Source organism: Giraffa tippelskirchi, chromosome 9 (assembly GCF_054371585.1).
Source record: "Giraffa tippelskirchi isolate mGirTip1 chromosome 9, T2T-mGirTip1v1.2.pri, whole genome shotgun sequence".
NCBI lineage: Eukaryota > Metazoa > Chordata > Mammalia > Artiodactyla > Giraffidae > Giraffa > Giraffa tippelskirchi.
The window spans coordinates 51980271-52003280 of record NC_137283.1 but is presented as its reverse complement, the minus strand read 5'-3'; the positions used below and the strand labels follow the sequence as shown (position 1 = coordinate 52003280).

General features: G+C 45.7%; 1 protein-coding gene and 1 long non-coding RNA gene across 17 annotated transcripts in view; one reads left to right on the top strand and one right to left on the bottom strand.

The window, feature by feature from the left end:
* Positions 1 to 23010, top strand: part of LARS2 (leucyl-tRNA synthetase 2, mitochondrial) — a 259716-nt gene that overhangs the window by 72462 nt on the left and 164244 nt on the right. For 7 of the 16 annotated variants that reach the window (XR_014064288.1, XM_081526041.1, XM_081526037.1 and 4 more), the window contains 2 exons: positions 5920 to 5996; positions 10176 to 10330. The gene's annotated coding sequence lies outside the window, so the exon portion shown is untranslated. Of the gene's footprint in view, positions 1 to 5919; positions 5997 to 10175; positions 10331 to 13785; positions 15401 to 23010 lie in introns of those variants that run through there. The other 9 variants (XR_014064286.1, XR_014064287.1, XM_081526032.1 and 6 more) reach the window with 2 other exon arrangements.
* Positions 11110 to 14541, bottom strand: LOC145520183 (uncharacterized). The gene is made up of 2 exons (XR_014064289.1): positions 13446 to 14541; positions 11110 to 11374 (listed from the first exon to the last, which is right to left on the bottom strand). It is a non-coding gene; the product is annotated as an uncharacterized LOC145520183 (long non-coding RNA).

Genomic DNA, 23010 nt, shown 5'->3' with positions numbered 1-23010 from the left:
ACTACCACGTGGCAGAGTCTGAATTCAAACCCAGAGCTGTAGAATCACAAATGGCTCACTTGGTCTTGGGTGACTGCGTCCACCTGTGTGACACTTGAAGCTCCCTTTGGCCTGAAAACAAACTAATAATTTAAGTCCTTCGGGCTCATTCAGTGCCACTTTGTTCAGGCAAAGGGTTACTAAGTCAGGGAACCAGAGAGGTGGTAGGCGGGCTATGTCTGCATTAGTCTCAGAGCCTAGGTGCTCGGGTTCACCAGTCCACACTGCAACCTCACCAAGGGCTCCAAGGAGAGGTCAGGGTGGAGAGGGAGGTGCCTGCTCGCTGCTGTATCCACAGCAACTAGACCAGCACCAGCCCTCAGCCAGGGCCCCATCCACACGCTGGGTGAAGAGGGGTGAAGCTCAGGACACCAAGGCTGAAGGCAGACTCCTACCCAGCAGGGAAGCCCTTCCTTAACCTGTCTCAACCTGTCTCCTCACCTCCCCACACGCCCCCGTGTTCTAGGGCGGGTCATCTGCACATGACTCCTGTCCCTCTTCTCGCTTTTACTTATGACAAAAGTATACCCTCCCACCAGGCACACACCATTCCCATTTGCAAGGCCCAGCCTACATCCCTCCCTCTTCCACAAAACTCCCCCTGGCCAGCGGCTTCCTCCCCGTCTCCTGGCCCATCTGTCTGAGCTGTGAAAACCTGGGGGCCCCTCCGGAAGGTCCCTCTCCTGCTCTCCTCCCTGTGTGTGTGTTGGGGGCAGGCAGTAAGCAACTTGTTGCATCAAAGCTCTTGTATTGTTACAGGAAGTAGGAAATTATAAAGATACCACGTTCCTAGAATGAAGCTTGCAGAATAATGATTGTGTAATAATGTGAACATTAAGTATATCCCAGTCCTATCTTCTTTTGTTTTTAAGACTCTGAAATTCCAAGTATAATTTTTCCATACCCATTTTAAAATTGAGGGATTTCACTGGCAGTCCAGTGGTTAATAGTCCAAGCTCCCAATGCAGGGGACACGGTTTCGATTCCTGTTGAGAAAACATGCTGTTATGGCATTGCCAAAAAATAAAAAATGTTTAAAATTTGAACTATCCTTTGGGCCTTCACTACCACTGTCCCCCACTTTCATTGGGAGCTCACGTGAGCCCTGTACTCACACTTCTACCACACAGGTAGTGATCCAAATGCACCCACCAGGTCCTGATTCTGGACAAAGAGAACTATGCCAAAGCAGCGGGAAGAAGACCGAATCCATTCATTCTTTCACATTTGCTGAGTATCCACTATGTGCTAGGCATTGCTTGGGAACACAGTAGTGACTAACATGCCAGTGGACAGAACCAGGAACAGGCAGAGAGTGCAGCCTAGGGTGGGAGGGAGCTGCTATGGAGAAAGTAAAGAAATCTGGATGAGTGGAGGAAGCCCAGCGGGGGCTCCGGACAGCATCAAGAAGAGCAAAGGCCCTGGGGAGGGATCTTGCGTGGCAAGCCAGGCCCGCAGGCAGGCGGATGCACGGACCGTGGGAGGGGACCCGGTAGAGAGTCAGGCGCCAAGGTCCAGGCAGGGGGCCAATCACAGGACTCTGCACACGACCTTCCGGGGCTCTGGGCTGGACCCAGGTCAGTCGAGGGGTCTTTGGAGGGTCTCGATTTGTTTTTGCACTTCCATGTTAAAGAATTACTCTGGCTGTTGAGTGTCGAACAGACTTGGGGGGCAGGGGCAAAGGTGGATGCAGGAAAAGGCTGGATCCTAGGTACATTTTCAAAGACAAGCTGATGGGATTTCCTAATATCTTGGATGTAGGTGTTTAGAGGAAAAGAAAGGGGCTGGATGATGATAAAGTTAACTTTATATGAAAACCATTTACAAAGTGCTCATGTGGGGGCTGATGTTACCCTTGGACCTGAAAAGGAGGAAGAGGAGCTGACGAAGGGAAAGGTGAAGAAGGGGCTACAAAGGGGCCACTGCCAGGGCCAGAGCAGGGCCAGTAGGAAGGGCCTCTCCTGTCTCTCCTTCCCAGTGCGAGTCTCTGCCAGCGCCTCACATCGGCCACTGCACCCAGAACCCAGAAGGCAAGGGAACCCCTGGTGCTGCTGTCCTCAGGACCAGTCTTGGGGTACATAGGGCAGGCGGGAGAACAGAAGAAGTGAGAGGCAGAGAGAGAATCACAAGCACACCAGAGATGCCTCAACCTCGGGGGAAGTATGTGCTTAAACACCACGTTAATTGTTCACTAGTGCTTTCCCTGGACCTGTGCTTAAGGTGCAGCTGGAGAAAGTCAAGTTCTCTGGAAAGAACATCATGGTTGGAATAGTGATTGGGTACTAAAAACCAGAGGCTGTGAAATCCTGACTCCTGGGGGCCTTCCAGAACAGACTTAAACAGTCACTGGCTTTAGATGTCAGAGAGCTTCCAGGAGGCAGAGGAATAAGGCAGAGACCTAAGACCCCAAGTCTCCCGCATTGCAGGTGGATTCTTTACCATCTGAGCCACGAGGGAAGCCCAAGAATACTGGAGTAGGTAACCTATTCCTTCTGCAGGGGATCTTACCAACCCAGGAATTGAACCCAGGTCTCCCACATTGCAGGCAGATTCTTTACCAGCTGAGCTACCGGGGAAGCCCAGACCTAAGACACAGGAAGGCATTTCTAGCTCTAGTGTTGAGGTATGTGATGCGGTACTTTTCAAAAGTAGCCAATATAATTTTGATACAATGGAACCATAAGTCATTTTCCAGGCAGAGTCTATACTAGCAGACTGACTACTTCTATGTAACCCTTTTCAGGGCAGACATGTCTTGATAACTGGGATGGTGTAGATGGGTCTTAAAAGTCCTCATACATTCTAGATAATTAGGGTGCTTTGGAACCAAAAGGAATTCATTGTAAACTAGGACTAAATACGTTGCCTTCTTAATGTGAAATTTTTTTTTTAATTAAGACTTTTTAAAATTCCTTTTTCTCCAACTAAAATCTAGGTTTTCACAGGCAATCAGCTGGCCTTTTGATTTGAGCAGAATTTGCAACTGCTTATAAAGTCAAAGATCAATTCGTATCTAAAATCGTCAGCCTGGAAATCTCTTTATTTTCTTGTGCCGTGTAGGTGGCTTTTCTGATAACACGCGCTCACTCCAGTGCTGCATTTTGGAGGTGATCTGTATCTGAAAAGTGCCCTTCAAACAATTTTTCCCTCCCAACACTCAAGCAAGTTGGTCGACAATTCCTGTCAGTCCTTTCTAGTTGCTCCGTGGGACCAAGGCTGTGTTAGGGAGCTCTGAATTTGCCCCATCTATCCCCAGAGGGGAAGACGGGAGCACAGATCTGCGGGGGGCCTCCACACTTCACTGAGATGTACTTGTTTAGTTCCCTGTCTCCTTCACCTTCTCTCTGTGGCTGCCTCATGGTGTTTCTTTTTTTGCCCTTTATCCCCCTTTCTTCTCTGATTGGAGGGTGGAATGAGACACAAGATGCTCTTCATACTGCAGAAAAATATTCCTTTGAAGAGGTGGATTGGATGATTTCAATCGTTTAGTGTCCTGTTATTCATGTCTGTAAGGTCTGTGTTGTTGTTCAGTTGCTAAGTCGCGTCTCACTTTTTGTGACCCCATTGTCTGTAGCACGCCAGGCTTCCCGGTCTTTCATCATCTCCTGGAGTTTGCTCAAACTCATGTCCATCGAGTCGGTGATGCCATCCAACCATCTCATCCTCTGTCACTCCCTTCTCCTCCTGCCCGCAGTCTTTCCCAGCATCAGATCTTTTCCAGTGAGTTGGCTCTTCCCATTAGGTGGCCAAAGTATTGGAGCTTCAGCTTCAGCATCAGCCCTTCCAGTGAATATTCAGGGTTGATTTCCTTTAAGGTTGACTGGTTTGATCTCCTTAGAGATCATCTCTAGATCACTTATAATGCCTAATTCAATGTAAATGCTATGTAAACAGATATAAATCAAATATGAATGCCGTGTAAATAGTTGCCACTGAACATTAAATTCAAGTTATGTTTTTTGGAACTTTCTGGAATCTTTTTTAAAAAATAAATATTCTAGGGAACTTCCTTGGCGCTTGAGTGGTTGGGACTCCCTGCTTCCACTGCAGGGGTCATAGGTTCAATTCCTGGTCGGGGAACTAGGACCCTGCATGCTGTGTGGCCAAAATTTAAACAAAACAAAATAAAAAATATTTTCTCCCTCCGATTGGTTGAGTCTGCAGACGTGGAAGGCGGTCTGTAATTCTTAAGAAAAAAAGAAGGCAACCTTCACTGATAATGCATGCATGCATTCCTCCGGCCGATAGGTGGCGCGGCACTCAACTACGGTCATCCCCCCGGAAATTTAAGAGGAAAAAATTGTATTTCTGTTAACAGGTATAATTAAACAGTTGTGATCTCCATTTTATTACCTTCCTTTTCTTTTACCATGCCATTTCTTCTAGTTCTATATAGCAAGAAAAAAGATGTAAAAGAAATTTCAAGCCTATATAAAAGCTTGTGCTGATGAATTAAACCAAAGTACCTCATTCATTCATTCATCCAATAATATTAACAAGCGATACCTTTTGAGTATTTACACTGTGACAAACTTTATGCTAAGAACTTTAGATGATATACTAATTCAATCTATATGATTACTCGATGGGATAACTGCTAATATCATCACTATTTCACAAGTAAGAAAATTTCAAGAAATATGCCAGGTCCTATGCAAAGTGAGGAGAAGCAGAAAGACTAACATATTTTCCTGGATCAAGGATTTAGAATCATGAAGGCAGAGACAAATCCATAGACAGAAACATACAATAAAATATTAAACGAGCCACCACGAGCAGCTGTTAGGGTCCAGCAAGGCACAAAGGAAGGAACGGTCCCTTTACCTTAATGTTATTCAGCCAGCTGTAAGTCCTGAAGCTTTCCAAAGGGTGTGGAAAAAAAGGTCTAGGACCAGCATTTCATCCCAATCTTTTAAAAAAAACTAAAGCTCTTGGCCAACCCCGCTTTCCCCAATTACCTCTGCTTGCACCTTCCCCTCTACCCCTCCATGACTGTGCTATCCCCCAAGCCCTTGGGTATGCTCACCCCAAGCCCTAGAAGAGAAAAGCCCAGTACTTTTCTGTGATAACCATGTTGTGGTGTAAAAAAATATACTCTCTTAACCGCAGGTTTTCTAAGTCCTCTTAGGAGAGCCAGCCTGGGAAAATAGCAAGATCAACATTTGGGGCAGAGCAGGGAAGTTACAAGGTGAAAAGTCAAAAGTAATGGTTAAAGATGAGACAGTAAATGAAATTTACTGTGCTCCTGAGAGGAAGAAGGAAAAAGAAATGAGGCAGAGCTATCTAGAGGATGGGTCCTTTGGGGTAAAAGTAGTAGAAGTAGATGGGCTTTGCTGGTGGCCCAAGGAAACATCTAAGAATGAGGACGCCTAGTGGCTAGTTGTAACCTCTTTCTTCCCATCCCCACCAACATCACTCCCAAACACACACACACACACACACACACACACACACACACACACACACATGGTAGAGAGGTCTACCACACCCAGGAATACCTTGGCTAGGTGCAGGAGCCTATCCACATTTCATGGAATCTGAAGCTCATACAGTTTGGTGAGATGCCCTTAAAGAAAAATAAAATAAAAATATCAAACTTTTGCAAATTTTACCAAAGCATATGACCACGTGAACACTTTGCTAGTGGCTCCCACAAGGAGCAGCCCCGGAATTTAAGCTTCATTAGCTTTCTTATAAATCTGCTGGTAAGACAAGGCCACAGGAGAGTCAGATGCTGCTTGAGAACCCTCAGAAATCTTTGAGGGGGCTTTGGGCTCCAGAGGTCATGCATTGGGGAAGTTTGAGTCAAGCCAATCTAGATTTCAAGGACTGGCTGGCTGTGACTGACAGCTGGGTGATAATCACTTTCCTAATCTCCAGAACAAAGTACAGTCTCAGAAGAGGAGAGACCAGGATGAAGGAAGGATTAAAGGCAGCCGCATTCGGAACCTGGAAGGGTAAGTCTGAGAACTTGTGTTTCAAAAGGGAGGGGAAGCGGGAAGGATGACCACAGGCCTGCAGAGTGAGATGAGCCAGCTCTTTAAAAGCTCTTCAAGTCTTATTAGAAAATTGCAGTGGAGAGATCCCCTGCCCTCGCCTCCATCCCAGGGCACAGAGTAAGGTCTGTCCTCTACTCTGATTACTTCACTTTGGAGCTCAGAAAGATGCTAATCAGAAGGCTCACATCGCACAAGCTACTTCAAGGGCAGTTTGGAATTCAGCATGATGAAGGGAGTCATCAGCTGTGTCAGTATAAAGAAACATTCCAGCTTGATTAAGGTGTGAAGGTACAGCGATGGATGAATGGACAGGGATGATCAGAAGAAATAGGGCACATTGGGGACTTCCCTGGTGGCTCAGTGGCTAAGACTCTGTGCTCCCAATGCAGGGGGCCTGGGTTCGATCCCTGGTCAGGGAACTAGATTTCACATGCCACGACTAAGAATTCACATACCTCAACTAAAAAATCCCGCAGGCTGCAACTAAGACCTGGTGCGGCCAAATAAATAAATATTTTAGAAAGAAGAAGAAACAGGGCACAGCTCAGCACCACTCTCAACAGCTCCCAGCTCTGCACACCAGCCAACGAGGAAACACAGCTTCCCTGCATTCCTACACGTCCAGCAGCATTGCCAATAACCCTCCCAACCCTCTCAGTGGCGTGTATTAGTTCTCTCTTGCTGCTGTAACAAATTAGCATAAATTTACTGTCTTAACACATTTATCTTCTTATAGTTCCGTAGGTCAGAAGCCTGAGATGGGTCACACTGGGCCTAATCAAGATGTGCCCAGAACCGCATTCCTTGCTGGATGCTCTCAGGAGAAGTCATTCTCTTGCCTTTTCCAGCTTCTGGAAGCTGCCTACACTCCTTGGTCCTGGTCCCCTTGCATCTTCAAAGCTAGCAATGTTGATCAAGTCTTTCTCACATCTCATTCCTGTGACACTGATTCTCTTGCCTCCCTCTTCCCCACATAAGGACCCTTGTGATGATGCTGGCCTCACCCAGGTCATCCAGAATAATCTCTGTTAAGTCCAGCTGATCAGCAGCCTTACTTCTCCTTCCTTATATGATGTAACATATTCACAGGTTCAGGGATTAGGGAATTAGGATGTAGACATCTTTGAGGCCATTATCCTGCCTATCATGATAGGAAATATTATCATCTCCTATTTTCCAGGTGAGGAAAATGAGGCACAGAGAGGTCCTGTGACTTGCTCGACGTCACACAGCTGGCAAGCAGCAAAGTTGGGATTTACCCAACTGGCCATCTGATCCAGACCCTGTATCTTAACCTTTAAACTGTACTCCTTCCATATAATCATTGTTCTTGTGTTCAACACTTTATTGAGTTTTATTTTATTTTATTCAACTACTTCCATTGATAGAAGGATTTGGGTGAGGATCTGGGGGCAGGAGTTGCCGAGGGTGTGGACATGTGGGGAGTGGAAGAGGCATACTCTATACTCCCATAACACTGCTGAGTGGGAGGCCACCTCCCTCTGTTAGGTCACAAGAGGCCTGGGTTCACACCTCAGCTCTGTCACTTACATCTGTGTGCCTTCCAGCCAGTTGCTGGATCACTGAGTTTCCTCCTCTGCAAAGTGATGACAGCAGAACCCACCTTACAGGCTTGTCGTATTAACTAGAACAGCATGGATGAAGCTCCCAGCTGTGCCCAGAGCACGGGCAGTGTTCCATGAATGCTCCTGTTACTCCCCCACTCTCCTTGCCCCCCTATCCCCAAGGAACCTTAACTTCTCACAGAGAAGTTAACAGAGGAAATTGTGGCTGAGATTTCTAGATTCTGAGGGAGCGGATCTGGGGAGGCTGAGACAGAACAAATTGGAGGAGGACAAGGAACTCTGCTATCATCTGTCTTGGGTGGTCCACATTAGATTTTTTAATATTTACTTGGCTGTATCAGGTTTTAGTTGTGGCACCCACGGTCTTCAATCATCATTACAGCATGTGAACTCTTAGCTGTGGCATCCTAGTTCCCAGCCAGGGATCGAACCCAGGCCTCCTGCACTGGGAGCATGGAGTCTTAGCCAGGGAAGTCCCCACAGTAGATTTAATTAGAGAAAAAAGGCTCTGTGACTAAAACGCATTTTAAAAACATTGATATCTCCCTTCCATCCTTTGTTGCTTCCTTCTTTTCTTCTTTCTTTGTGCTTTTAGGAAATGCTGAAAGGAGGAGAGGAGAAATCAAATATCCATTAGATTTAGAATTCTTGGTTGCAAGCAACAGATTCTGATTCTGACTAACTTAAGTGAAAGTTGGGATTCAGTGGAAGGACACGGGTGACACCAAGTTGAAGACAAAGCTGAACATCTGGGTCTCGGGAAGACAGGAGCATCTAGATGGCAGGGAGGGATGGAGACGCTCTTCGGGCAACCAGGCCCTGAGGGGAGCCCTTTCCACTGGCCCCTGGGCTTGGCACTGGGTTCCCTCTCCACCTTCCTGGGAAACAGAGTTAACCAGCCTTGCCTGGGACACTTGCTGGATCCTCGTCTCAGTAGGCAGGGAAGCTTGACTGATTGTCCCTGCAGAGTATCTCCAGAGGGCAAAATAGGGTTCCTCAAAAGAGAACCCGGCAGTAGAGAAAGGGAAAGACACCAGCAAGCAAACAACTCACCCATCAGTCACCTTTGCTGTGTTTGAAAATGATATCTTTCACTCCTGCCCTGCCTCTAAGACTCTCTTTCCTCATTCACTCTATTTAAACCGCAGTGTCATTTTTATAGCTACTGCCACCAAAAAAAAAAAAAAAAATCTAACAACAAAACCAGGATAAAGAGAAACTGCATGTTACTTAAACTTGGGGAGAAATACTTTATGTTTTATTACAGAATGAATTGAATTGGGTTAATATGGGACCATGAGTACAGCAGCCATTTTGCTGTATCAGCATCAGTGGGACAAGGACCACTATGTCACAAAAGACCCATCTGTCTAAGCTCCATATTTTCCAGCTGAGACTCAGGTCTGAGAGGCCCAGTGACCTGCTCCTGGTCACAAGGCAGTGAGTGTAGAGGCAGGATTTCCACTGGTTCCTCTCATTAAACAAGGCAGGCCTTTGGAGCGGCAGTGCTTCATCAAGAGGGGGCATCCTCTTATCTGACAGGTGCCCCATCATGGATGAGGATGTGCGTGGCACAGCCTCGCGTTTGCTGTGTATGATGTGCTGCCAAAACTCAGTGCTTGGGATGGGCTCCTGAGCGATGGAGCTTGGCTGGCTGTACCGAGGTGTGTGCTGGGGAGTCCTGAGTCAGATGCGGCTTCCTTGTCAGCCCTTGCCTTTGAGGGCTTAAAAGAAATGAAAGAAAGGAAAAGAAAAGAGAAGCCCTTCCAATCTCTGATCTTATAGAACAAGGCAAATTTCTCATTTTGACAGAATCAAAACCCAAATCTATCTTACCAAGAGACCAAAGGGGAAAAAAATGTTCAATAGATTTTTGTTCTTAAACTGTTGGATCCCATTTGAAAGGAAATGGGTTTTCTCTCTTTAAAAGAGAGAGACAAGAAACGCCTGTTCCTCTAGGATGGAGAATTCAGAAGTGTGGTGTCCCCAATTGCCCAGCAGCCAAGGGAGGGTCAGCAGTTTCAGGGTGTGGTTGATGGGTGATTTGGTCAGGGGATGCAGAATTGAAGGAAGGTTTCCAGAATAATTGAGTGGTCTCTTGCTGTCCAGTGACTTCTAAATGGCATCCTTCAGTTTCAGGGAGGGCAGGGTGGGGTGAGCCACTGGAATCAAAGCTTGAGCTGCAGTGAGCCTCCAAGCCTCACCTCCAAATGCTGGTCCTAACTATCTTGCTCTAAAGTAGATGGAGGAGTTTCCTAGGCGGCTCAGCGTTAAAGAATCCGCCTTACCAGTGCAGTAACACAGGTTCGATCCCTGGTCCAGGAAGATTCCACATGCTGCGGAGTAACTAAGCCTGTGTGCCACAATTACTGAGTATATGTGCCCTAGAGCCCATGTCCCCCAACAAGAGAAGCCGCCACAATGAGAAGCCTGTACAATGCAACAAAGATAGCCCCTGCTGACTGCAGCTGCAGAAAACAGGCACACAGCAATGAAGACTTAGCGCAACCAAAAATTAAATAAAATTGATTAAATGTTTTTTTTATGTTAGTGAAATTAGAGACAGAGCAACAAGGAGGCAAATGGGGCCATCCATCTGCAAGTGGGTTCATTCACCATCACACGTCCTGAGTGCTGCCCGAGGCTGGCCACCCTGCCGAGTGCTGCGGCATGATGACCCCTGAGGTTCACCCCACCCTCCAAGCCGTGAGTCTGGTGGGGAAAAGGGAGAGTGAGAAGAATGTCCAGAGACAGACAATTTAGGTCTCAGGCTTTAAAATGAACTCAGTTACTATTGTTTAGTTACCTTAAAATCAGTGTAGAAACTTGACTAAAGATTAAGGGTGGGAAAAATCTATTTTAAGATCATAAAACTGATTTTCTAGGATCAATTTTAGGGCTGAGGCAGAGCTAGGAGATCCTCTGGCCCACCCCACTCCCACCCCTTTATTATCAAAATGTACAAAGTGAGGCTCAGATTAGGCACTTCGTAGTTTTCCATCTAAAACAGAGGGTCCAGATCTCCGGGGTGACCAAATCACAGTCTCTATATGGTCATGTGCAATAGGGAAAACATGCAATATGATAGTGACTTTGTGGTCATGGGATTTTATTTACTTTTAAAATTTCATACATCCTTAAAGCAGGATGTGAGATTTGTGTGTTTATCAAAATGAGAGTATGGGATTTCCCTGGTGGTCCGGTGGTTAAGACTTCACCTTCCAATGTGGGGGGTATGGGTTTGATTTCTGGCAGGGGAGCTACGATCCCACATGCCTCCCAACCAGAAAACTAAAACATAAAGCAGAGAAATATTGTAACAAATTCAATAAAGACTTAAAAAAGAGAGAGAGTTTGTATGCCTGACCAAGTCCTCTTGCAAAGTAATTTGGTTGTGAAAGATAAGGAAAGAGAGAGAAGCTGCCCAGATCAGAGAATGTCATGGAGACCTAGTGATCATATGTGCCATGATAAATAACTGACAGTTACGTAAGATGTTAATTTAATAATAGAAGGACCTGGGGGAAGAGCACACAGGAATTTTCAGTACCATCTTTGCAAATCTTCACAATTATTTGAAAGTAAAAGGTAATTTTTAAGAAGGAGAGCATGGTGTGGTAGAGTGTATTTTCTAAAAGTCGATGCAACACGGTCTTCCAAGAGTTTGCCACTTCCACATGAAGAGGTAGATCTATGTTCTCTCCTTTGAAAGGGGGCAGGTTACTAACCTTCTCTGTGCTCCCACTGCCTCTGTAAAATGGGAAGGAAATGTTAGAACTGTTTTTACTATGAAATGAGAATACACATGTAAAGCATGTAGACAGAGCTTGGAAATATTGGCTGTTGTGGGGCACAAGTTAGGAACCTAGTCATCAGAACTGAAGTGGCAACCAGAGTAATGGGCAATACAGAATCCCTGGAATTCCCTAAACTCCTCCTGCTTGAGGGGCGAATCCTTCCTGGGGGTGGAGATGCCAAGTTTGCATGTGGGCTCTGGGGAAGATGGGAGGGAGAAGACAAGTGCAGAGATCAGACATGGACGATGGCGTGCAGCGCATTTGCTCAGGGAAGGAGGAAACTGCCATAGTCTGGGGTGATCAGGGCTGGTGTCAGGAGGGAGAATGAGCTGAAGTTGTACCTTGAAGGCCAGCTCAGGTGCAGATGAGCAGAAAGGCAGGGAAGGGTAGCAAAAGTGGAACCAGGGCCTTACCAGGGATCTGCTTGGGCACAATTTTCATGTTATTTACCTTTAGCTATCCTTCTTTCTCGATTTCTACTTAGGTGAAATGGTGGGAAAGAATCTGTACATTTATCATTTTAAGGATAGTAGACCATAGCCATGAACTCAAACATTCCCACTGGCCTACATGTGCTCCTCGGCGCAGCCTTTTCTTTTCGAGGTCACACATCCATCAGATGACACAAGTTGGAGCTTATACCCAGGACTGGCCACTTAGGACAGACACCACACCCATGTGCTGATGGTAATTGGTCCAGAGGTGATCCTAGGACACCAGCAAGACCAGTGTCCTCTCCTGCAGACTCTGGGAGAGAGAGGGACCCCTTGTGGTTGTTTTAAATCATGACCACAAATTCTTTGATATTTTCAGCCTTTAAATTGTAGCCCATGACTTTCTCCTTGAATTTGGGCAAGATTGTAACTGCTTTGAGCACGGAATATGATGTAAGTAATACCAGCTGACATTTAAGGGTTCAGCTTAAAAGATCATGTGGTTTCTGTCTTGTTTGTTGAAACGCTTGCTCGTAGAGCCTTGAGCTGCCAGACCAGAGAAGAGAGGAGAGGAGGGGAGGGAATATGAGTCCTTAGTCATTTGAGTCACCACACCCCTTGTGCCAGACATGGAATGAAAAAGCACTTAGATGAAACCAAACTCTAGTCACTTGAGCCTCACTGGCTATTATGGACTGTATGTTGTACCTCCAGATTCATATGTGAGTCCCTCAGTTTAGTTCAGTTGCTCAGTCGTGTCCAACTCTTTATGACCCCATGGACTGCAGCATGTCAGGCTTCCCTTTTCATCACCAACTCCCAGAGCTTGCTCAAACTCATATCCATCGAGTTGGTGATGCCATCCAGCCATCTCATCCTCTGTCATGCCCTTCTCCTCCCGCCTTCAATCTTCCCCAGCATCAGGGTCTTTTCAAATGAGTCAGTCCTTCACAACAGGTGGCCGAAGTATTGGAGCTTCAGCTTTACCATCAGTCCTTCCAATGAATATTCAGGACTGAATTCCTTCAGGATTGACTGCTTTGATCTCCTTGCAGTCCAAGGGACTCTCAAGAGTCTTCTCTAACACCACACTTTAAAAGCATCAATTCTTCGGCGCTCAGCTTTCTTTATATACGTGAATATATGTGAATCCCTAACATGATGGTATTTGGAGATGGTACCTTTGGGAGGTTATTAGGGTCAGATGAGGTCATGGAGATGGTGGCCTCATGATGGGATTAGTGCCCTTACAAGACGGGACCCCAGAGTGCTGTCACAAGCACTCACTAAGAGACCTGTGAGTACATAGCAGTAAGGCAGTTGTCTGCAATCCAGGGAGAAACCTGAACCAGAACATGACTGTGCTGGTACCTTGAGTTTAGACTTGCAGCGTCCAGACCGTGGGAAAAGAAATTTCTGTTGTTTAAGTCACCCAATCCATGATATTTTGTTATGGCAATCCAAGCAGACTAAGATACCAGCTGAGACCCCAAACACTTTGGAACAGAGAACAGCCAATCCTGCCATGCCCTACCTGAATCCCTGGTCCCTAGACTCCATAAGCATAAGAAACAGTTGTTTGTCACTAACCTTCAAGAGTGATTTTATAATTCAGCAATATCTATTTAACTGGATAGATGGTTCCTATTAACTGTAACATTGTCTTTCCAGAGCCTTGAGTTGGGGATTGTGGAAGTTTTGAGTCGCCAAAGGCCACATTAGCTAATACATAGAGAGAGTTAGCCTGAGAAATAAGCTGGCACAGAGCTGACAATGAAGAGATGGAAAAGTCTAGCCCTCCTTGATGATACCACTCAAATCCTTGAATCAAGCTGGGCCAATCTCCTCTTCAACTTTTCAGTTACATAAGCCAGTAATTTTTTTTTTAAGTCTTAAGCCAGTTTGATTTGGTTTATATTCCCTCCAGTTATAACTGGAATAGAGATTAAAAGGATAAAAAGGAAGAAGGGAGAAATGGAGGAAGGCGGTCAGATGGGAAGGGGACAGGATCTGTTCTGTTTGCCGTTTAAATGTAAGTGGTATCTATGGCAGACACTACAGGTTGCCCATTTCGGATCTAATCCCCATCTCCCTCTTATGAACAGAACCTCTGTACTTTGCAAGTGCCATCTTCCCCTTCCAATCACTCAGAGGAAGGTGACTCAGAGTTAAATCCAGACTGGTTCCTAGCTAATCCTAGCTCCTTACCAATGATTGGTTCAGGAGTGGGCATATGACCGAGTTCCTCCAATGAGATGTGAGGGGACGTCTCTGGGCGGAGCCTCTAGGAAAGAGTTCCTTCTCTTCACAAGGAGAAACAGGCGTTGTCGCCTGTGAACGATCTGAGTGGGGATGTTCGTCCAGAGGGGCCACAGCTACCTTGTAGAGAAGGAACCTGGACCTCCAATGGTATGGAGCTGCTGATTGTCCCTTGCCTGAGGGGCATTCTCTTTTGCCTTTTGTGTGAGATAACAAATGACAAACGAATTTTAACTGCCATTTTCTGCTGCATGCAGCCCTGATACTGAGGATTCTGAGGAAGGCCAACTCAACACCATCTTGTTTTACTGAGGACAAAACTAAGGCCTAGAGGGACCTCTATGTGTCCAGGTCTCAAAACCAGTTGATGGCAGTGAGGGACAAGAGCCTCACCTCCCTTCTCCTAAGCTAGAATTCATCCTGTAGTGAGACAGATTCTAGAATCTTCTGTCGTTGCCCTTCCCACCCTCAGCCCAGAGCGTTATGTTGTCAGCTGTGTGTACAGAAGCTCACCTGATTTGAATCCAGCAGGCAGTATTCCGTCTAATTAAGCAGTTATGAGCAGGAAGGCTACATCTCCAGAACTTACCTGTTTTTCGTGAGGCGCCTTTATAAACCTTCGCTGGTTGTTGTGACGGATGTCAGGGGCCGCCAAGACCTCTGGAAGGCGGGTCCTGCTGGGCCGCTGTGGAGGCTGTGACAGTGACTTTTTATGGAATCTGAAGGCTGTATTTGGATAATTACCGCCACCTGAGTGTCAGATTAATGTCACTTGAACCAGACGGTCTTCTGTTTTTCTGCTTAAGGGAAGAAGAATAAAACACTTTGGAGATGCTCACCAACTGTGAACTTGGAAATAGCCCTGAAAGTTAGTGAGGCAGTGAGTGTGGTGAGGCCAGAGCACAGCCAGCAGCGTGCTGAACAAGTGTGCTGGTGGGTGAAGTAGAGAGGAGCCTCAAAGAAAATGTGTTGATTTTCCTGCTTTCCTGCTTTGCACACAAAGGTGTGCAAATTCACTGCGAAGCAGGCAGCAGTGGGCTTCTAATATGGTTACCTCTGTCATGGGCACCAGCTATCGGGAAAATTCAAGCCAGAAGCTTCAAGAAGAAGAACAGCTTGGGAAAAGCCGGGTCCTAATAGAAGCCACCTTCATGTTGGATATGGCAGCCATTGCTGCTGATCCTCAAGGCCTCACCCTGCTGCACAAATTCACAGGGGGTGATATTTCAGCACAGGGGCAAACATTCTTCTCTCAGAAGAACCTTTCAAAGAGACAGACCCTACAGGTAAAGGTGCTCCCTGCCACTTGCCCGCTACTTTGCCAGACAGAGCACTGCTGATCAGTGGGTGGGAGACACCCCCAGCAGATGGTCTAGAATAGCAGTTTCCCTCAAGTTCAGCAGAGGGGAGAGGGTGAGGTCCTCAGGCAGCTGCTCTGTGGGCAGGTCTCAGGGGTTGTGTATCTTTGTGGCCCCAAGCCTGTTTCCTTGAGTGGCTCTGTGGGGTAAGTGGTCAGTGTTGGGGTGGGGACAGAGACTGTGAGTTCTCCTGTGTAAGTGGACTTTTGTGTGTGTGTGTGCACGCACACTTGTGCTTACAGAGAAACTTATAAGGATTTGGGGATCTCTGGGTATGAGAAGGCTTCCCAGGTGGTGCAGTGGTAAAGAATCCGCTTGCCGGTGCAGGAGACACAAGGGACGGGGGTTTGATCCCTGGGTTGGGAACATTCACTGGGAGGAGGAAATGGCAACCCCCTCCAGTATTCTTGCCTGGAGAATTCCATGGACAGGGGAGCATGATGGGCTACAGTCCATGGGGTCTCAAAGAGTCAGACACAACTGAGTACATGCAAGGAATATGAGAAACGCCTGGTGCTTTGTGCAGAGAGTACTAGACCAAAAGTGCAGTCATACTAAGAAATATAATGTGAGCTAAATTTGTAACTTTAAATTTTCCAGGAACTACATTAGAGAAGAAAGAAAATCAATTTCAAAAATGTATTTTATTTAACCAAGCATACCCAAAATTATCATTTCAACATATAGTCAATATAAATATATAAATGGGATAACTTACAGTCTTTTTTCCTCTTATGAAGTCTTCAAAAGTGCTATTTTACACTTGCAGCAATATTTCAGTTTGGACCAGCCCCATGTCAAGCTTTCAATAATCACCTATGATTCATGGCTACCATCCTGGACAGTGCAGGTTTAGAGACCTGGATTTGAGTCCCTGTTCGGTTTATTCATAGATTTGTGGCCCTGACAAAATTTTTTATGTGTTCTGAGGTGCTATGTCACCATATCTGTAATGCCCTTAATAGCCTGTCTCATGCCAGTCGTTCAGATAGTGTCCTGTGTGTTGCTGAGTGTCTACGGTCCAGGTCAGTGCTGCGGGGCTGGCTTGTATGCTGGTGTGTTGGAGCTGCACCATACAGGCTCACAAGAGCCCATGGTTAAATATTCATGAATTTTTTCAGTCAGTTCAGTTCAGTCGCTCAGTCGTGTCCGACTCTTTGGGACCCCATGAATCACAGCACACCAGGCCTCCCTGTCCATCACCAACTCCTGGATTTTACCCAAACTCATGTCCATTGAGACGGTGATGCCATCCAGCCATCTCATCCTCTGTCGTCCCCTTCTCCTCCTGCCCCTAATCCTTCCCAGCATCAGGGTCTTTACCAATGAGTCAACTCTTCACATGAGGTGGCCAAAGTATTGGAGTTTCAGCTTCAACATCAGTCCTTCCAATGAACACCCAGGACTGATCTCCTTTAGGATGGACTGGTTGGATCTCCTTGCAGTCCAAGGGACTCTCAAGAGTCTTCTCCAACATCACAGTTCAAAAGCATCAATTCTTTGGCGCTCAGCTTTCTTCACAGTCCAACTCTCTCATCCATACATGACCCCTGGAAAAACCATAGCCTTGACTAGATGGGCTTTTGTTGGCAAAATAATGTCTCTGCTTTTTAATATGCTATCTAGGTTGGTCATAACTTTCCTTCCAAGGAGTAAGCGTCTTTTAATTTCATGGCTGCAATCACCATCCGCAGTGATTTTGGAGCCCCAAAAATAAAGTCTGTCACTGTTTCCATTGTTTCCCCATCTATTTCCCATGAAGTGATGGGACCGGATGCCATGATCTTAGTTTTCTGAATGTTGAGCTTTAAGCCAACTTTTTCACTCTCCTCTTTCACTTTCATCAAGAGGCTTTTTAGTTCCTCTTCACTTTCTGCCATAAGGGTGGTGTCATCTGCATATCTGAGGTTATTGATATTTCTCCCGGCAATCTTGATTCTAGCTTGTGCTTCTTCCAGCCCAGCATTTTGCATGATGTACTCTGCACGTAAGGTAAATAAGCAGGGTGACAATATACAACCTTGACGTACTCCTTTCCCAATTTTGAATCAGTCCATTGTTCCATGTCTGGTACTGACTGTTGCTTTTTGACCTTCATACAGGTTTCTTAGGAGGCAGGTAAGGTGGTCTGGTATTCCCATCTCTTGAAGAATTTTCTGCAATTTGTTGTGATCCACACAGTCAAAGGCTTTAATGTAATCAATGAAGCAGAAGTAGATGTTTTTGTGGAATTCTCTTGCTTTTTCTGTGATCCAGCATGCATGCATACTTAGTCTCTCAGTTGTGTCTGACTCTTTGCGACCCCATGGACTGCAGCCAGCCAGGCTCCTTTGTCCATGGGGATTCTCCAGGCAAGAACTGGAGTGTGTTGCCATGCCCTCCTTCAGGGGATCTTCTCAACCCAGGTATCAAACCCAGGTCTCCGACATTGCAGACTGATTCTTTACTATCTGAGCAACCAGGGAAGCCTATGATCCAACAGGCAATTTGATCTCTGGTTCTTCTGTCTTTTCTAAATCCAGCTGGAACATCTGGAAGTTCTCAGTTCACATATGTCTCGAAGCCTGGCTTCGAGAATTTTGAGCATTACTTTTCTACAGTGTGAGATGAGTGCAATTGTGTGGTAGTTTGAACATTCTTTGGCATTGCCTTTCTTTGGGATTGGAATGAAACTGACCTTTTCCAGTCCTGTGGCCATTGCTGAGTTTTCCAAATTTGCTGGCATATTGAGTGCAGCCCTTTCACAGCTCAGCTGGAATTCCATCACCTCCACTAGCTTTGTTCATAGTAATGCTTCCTAAGGACCACTTGACTTTGCACTCCAGGACCTCTGGCTCTAGGTTAGTGACCACATTTTTATGGTTATCCAGGTTATTAAGATCTTTTTTGTATAGTTCTTCTGTGTATTCTTTCCACCTCTTCTTAATATCTTCTGCTTCTGTTATGTCCATACCATTTCTGTCCTTTATTGTGCCCATCTTTGCATGAAATATTCCCTTGGTATCTCTAAATTTCTTGAAGAGATATCAGTCTTTCCCATTCAATTGTTTTCCTCTATTTCTTTGCAATGTTCACTTAGGAAGGCTTTCTTATCTCACCTTGCTATTCTTTGGAATTCTGCATTCAAATGGGTGTATCTTTCCATTTCTCCTTTGCCTTTCACTTCTCTTCTTTTCTCAGCTATTTGTAAGTCCTCCTCAGAAAACCATTTTGTCTTTTTGCATTTCTTTTTCTTGGGGATGGTTTTGATCACTGCCTCCTGTACAGTGTTATGAATCTTCACCCATAGTTCTTCAGGTACTCTGTCTATCAGATCTAATCTGTTGAATCTATTTGTCACTTCCACTGTATAATCGTAACAGATTTGATTTAGTTCATACCTGAAGGACCTAGTGGTTTTCCCTACTTTCTTCAGTTTAAGTCTTAATTTTGCAGTAAGGAGTTCATGATCTAAGCCACAGTCAGCTCTTGGTCTTGCTTTTGCTGACTGTATAGAGTTTCTCCATCTTCGGCTGCAAAGAATATAATATAACCTGTCTGATTTCGGTATTTACCATCTGGTGATGTCCATGTGTAGTCTTCTCTTGTGTTGTTGGAAGAAGGTATTTGCTATGACCAGTGCGTTCTCTTGGCAAAACTCTGTTAACCTTTCCCCTGCTGCATTCTGTACTCCAAGGCCAAACTTGCCTGTTACTCCAGGTATGTCTTGACTTCCTACTTTTGCATTCCAGTGCCATATAATGAAAAGGACATCTTTTTTGGGTGTTAATTCTAGAAGGTCTTGTAGGTCCATAGAACCATTCAACTTCAGCTTCTTTGGCATTAGTGGTTGGGGCATAGACTTGGATTACCATGATATTGAATGGTTTGCCTTGGAAAAGAACAGACATTATTCTGTCATTTTTGAGATTGCACTCAAGTACTGCATTTTGGACTCTTTTATTGACTATGAGCGCTACTTCACTTCTAAGGGATTCTTGCCCGCAGTAGTAGATTTAATGGTCATCTGAATTAAATTTGCCCGTTCCAGTCCATTTTAGTTCACTGATTCCTAAAATGTCAGTCTTGCTATCTCCTGTTTGACCACTTCCAGTTTACCTTGATTCATGGACCTAATATTCCATTTTCCTATGCAATATTGTTCTGTACGGAATTGGACAGTCCTTTCACCACCAGACATGTCCATAACTAGGTGTTGTTTCCACTTTGGCTCAGCCTCTTCATTACTTCTGGAGCTATTTCTTTGCTCTTCTCTAGTAGAGCTACCAACCTGGGGAGTTCATCTTTCAGTGTCGTATCTTTTCATACTGCTCATGGGGTTCTCAAGGCAAGAAGGCTGAAGTGGTTTGCCATTCCCTTCTCCAGTGGACCGTGTTTTGTCAGAACTTTCCTCCGTGACCCATCTGTCTTTGTTGGCCCTGCATGGTATGGCTCATAGTTTGATTGAGTTAGACAAGGCTGTCATCCATGTGATCAGCTGGGTTAGTTTTCTGTGGTTGTGGTTTTCATTCTGTCTGGCCTCTGATGGATAAGGAGCTAGAAGAGTAATATATATTTTAAAAGTAATGTATGCTCATTATAAAAAATCAGAAAATACAGCAAAGTATACAAATGATTATCTCATCTCCTAGACTTACTCACTGTCTGTATTCTGGTATGTTTCTCTCCATTCCTTCATTTTAAATCGTATCATTACATGACTGTGACAGCTCTGAGCACTAACATTCTGATTTTGTAACGGAGAGAATACCAGCCAGGGAGACTGGGGTTAATAAAGCACTAATACCTCCAGCCCAATATCTGTGTATCTGCCACAGGCCCCCAGCCCTCCTGGTGCTGAACTACATCTAATTCCTCCCCCACCAGCTTGTGAGGTACGGTGATGTGGACAACACCAATCAGACGGGGTACCAGAGGGTCTCAGTGTACTGAGTCAGGGAGAAGAAGATATCAAGGCTAGTTAGCAGAAACAGGAGTTAAAGCTAGTAAATCCAAGAGAATGTACACAGGTCAGGCTGACTTGAAGTGGGGGGGGAGGAGATTGATTAAGATGATCAGAGAGACAGAAAAGAGGAGAAAACCAGAAAATGTCAAATTTTTACATTTTTGCTTCAAGAAAGCAGAGGGCAGCCAAGAATTCAGTGGGTGTTTGTAACCAGACTTCAGGCGTTGGTCAGGGATGAACTTCTCACCCGCACTGGGTTGCCCTGACAACCTCCTCCTTCTGGTATTGACACGATGGTGAGAAAGAAGGAAAAACAGGCAAATGAAGAAAATAGTCATTAGAGGCGGAACCAGCTGAGGTCTGGCTTGCTTCCTCTTGTGGGGAGGTCCGGGGAGCGGGCAGTGGGCTCTTGGGCTGTGCTGCAGACAGAGGTGTGAGGACTAGAGGGAGAGACGGAGTTTCAGGGATGGAGTGGGCGGGTACAGGGGTGAACTTGAACTCATGTGCCAGACACACTTGAGGCTCCTCTCAGAAATTATGGTGAAGCCATTCACCACAACTTGAATCTCACTGGTTGCAAATCCCTTGTTTCCCCTGCTCTTTTCTTTAAAAAAAAAAAAAATTATTTACTTTATTTTTGGCTGTGGTGGGTCTTCATGGCTGTGTGGGCTTTTTTCTAGTTGCAGCAAGCAGGAGCTCCTCTTTGTTGTTGTACACGGGCTTCTCCTTGCGGTGGCTTGTCTTGTTGCAGAGCACAGACTCTAAGCACTCAGGCTTCAGTACTTGTAGCATGTGGGCTCAGTACTTGCAGCTTGAGGGCTCTAGAGTTGCTCTGCGGCATGTGGAACCTTCCCAGACCAGGGACTGAACTCATGTCTCTTCATTCCAAGGCAGATTCTTAACCACTGGACCACCAGGTAAGCCCTGCCCCTGCTCTTTACGAATTAGTCAAGGTTGCTTAGAAGGAAACTCCACAACCCAGAGTCAGAATGGCATCCACCCACTCTACCATCAGAGCTCAGGGTCACCACATCAGCCTGGGGCTTAGAGTCCTGGGTAAGACCCAGAGGGACCAGCAGAGGAGGGAAGAAGAATGGAGGAATAACAGTAGTTACAATAGTTACTACTCTATTCTCTTTCCAGATAGGGAAACTGAGGCTGAGACATTAAGTATCTCACTCACAGTCACAATGCTAAGATGTGTCTGGGAGTCAGACCTAGACTGGATCAAGTCAAAGTTTTGCTGGGGTATTACCTCACTCTGTGGTACAGAGTAGTGGTTCCCAAGCTCTATCGTGCATCTGAATCCCCTGGAGGGCTTTTTAAAACACAGAAGGCTGAGCCCCAATTTGGTAGATCTGGGGTGTGGCCTGAGAATTTGCATTTCTGACAAGTTTCCAGGTGGTGTTAATGCTGCTGGTCCAGAGACCACAGTTTGAGAACTACTTACATAAAGCAAGCCATTTATCCCTTGGACCTTGAGTGCAGACTTTGTAAAACAAGGAGTAGGACTGGTTTGCAGTCTTAAATTGAACACCTTTCCCAGAGGGGCGTTAGCCATGGGGCAGGGATACAAATGTTAAGGGAACTTTACTTATAGCAAAATAACTCCTTGGATCTCTACATATGAGGGTTCTATATAAGATTTTCTTGGAAAAGAGCTTTCTGCTATTAAACATAAAGCCAAGAGTTACAAACTACTGAACTAAAAGACATATTTAATGTATTTACTGTTTGTTCCTATTATCTATTCCTATGGCTTAAAACAACAATTGTAATACACAATTTGTGAGTCAGAAATCTGGGCAGGTCTACCCCAAGGTTACTCAGCACTACTCAGCTGGTGTCTGGGCTGGTCTGGAGTGTCCAAGATGGCTTCTCTCACCCCCGACCCTTGTTGGGGGTGGTTGGAAGCCTGTTGACTGGAACATCTGCCCGCGCCTCTCCAGCAGGATGGTTTCATGGTAATTGGATTTCATGACAGCTCAGGGTCCAGAGCAAATGTTGCAAGAGACAGAAAGCAGAAAGCACCAGTCTCTTAAAGCCCAGGCCTGGAAACGGGCCCAACATCACTTTGCATGCATGCATGCTAAGTCGCTTCAGTTGTATCTGACTTTGTATGATTGCAGCCCGCCAGGCTCCTCTGACCATGGGATTCTCCAGGTCAGAATACTGGAGTGGATTGCCATGTCCTCCCCCAGGGGATCTTCCTGACCCAGGGATCAAACCCGCCTGTCTTTCATCTCCTTCATTGGCAGGTAGATTCTTTACCACTAGCGCCACCTGGGAAGCCCCCAGCATCACTTTGTCACCTGCCATTTGTCCACATAGTAACCAGAGGTCCCTGTCCCCAGATTCAAGGGGAAGGGACATTCCACCTGACTTCTCAGTGGGCTTTAAAGAATGCTTTGTGGCTGTCTCTTTGAACTCAAATTTCATTCTTATTTTGTTAAGCTCCTGATCCTCAAATCAGATGTGGTGAAAGGATGAGACTTTGGGTGGGGCGGGGGGTGGGTGGTGGTAAGTGTGTTTGGCATGTGGGATAAATGTAAAGAACTGGACCAGAAGAGGGATTGTAATAAGTCCTAGAACA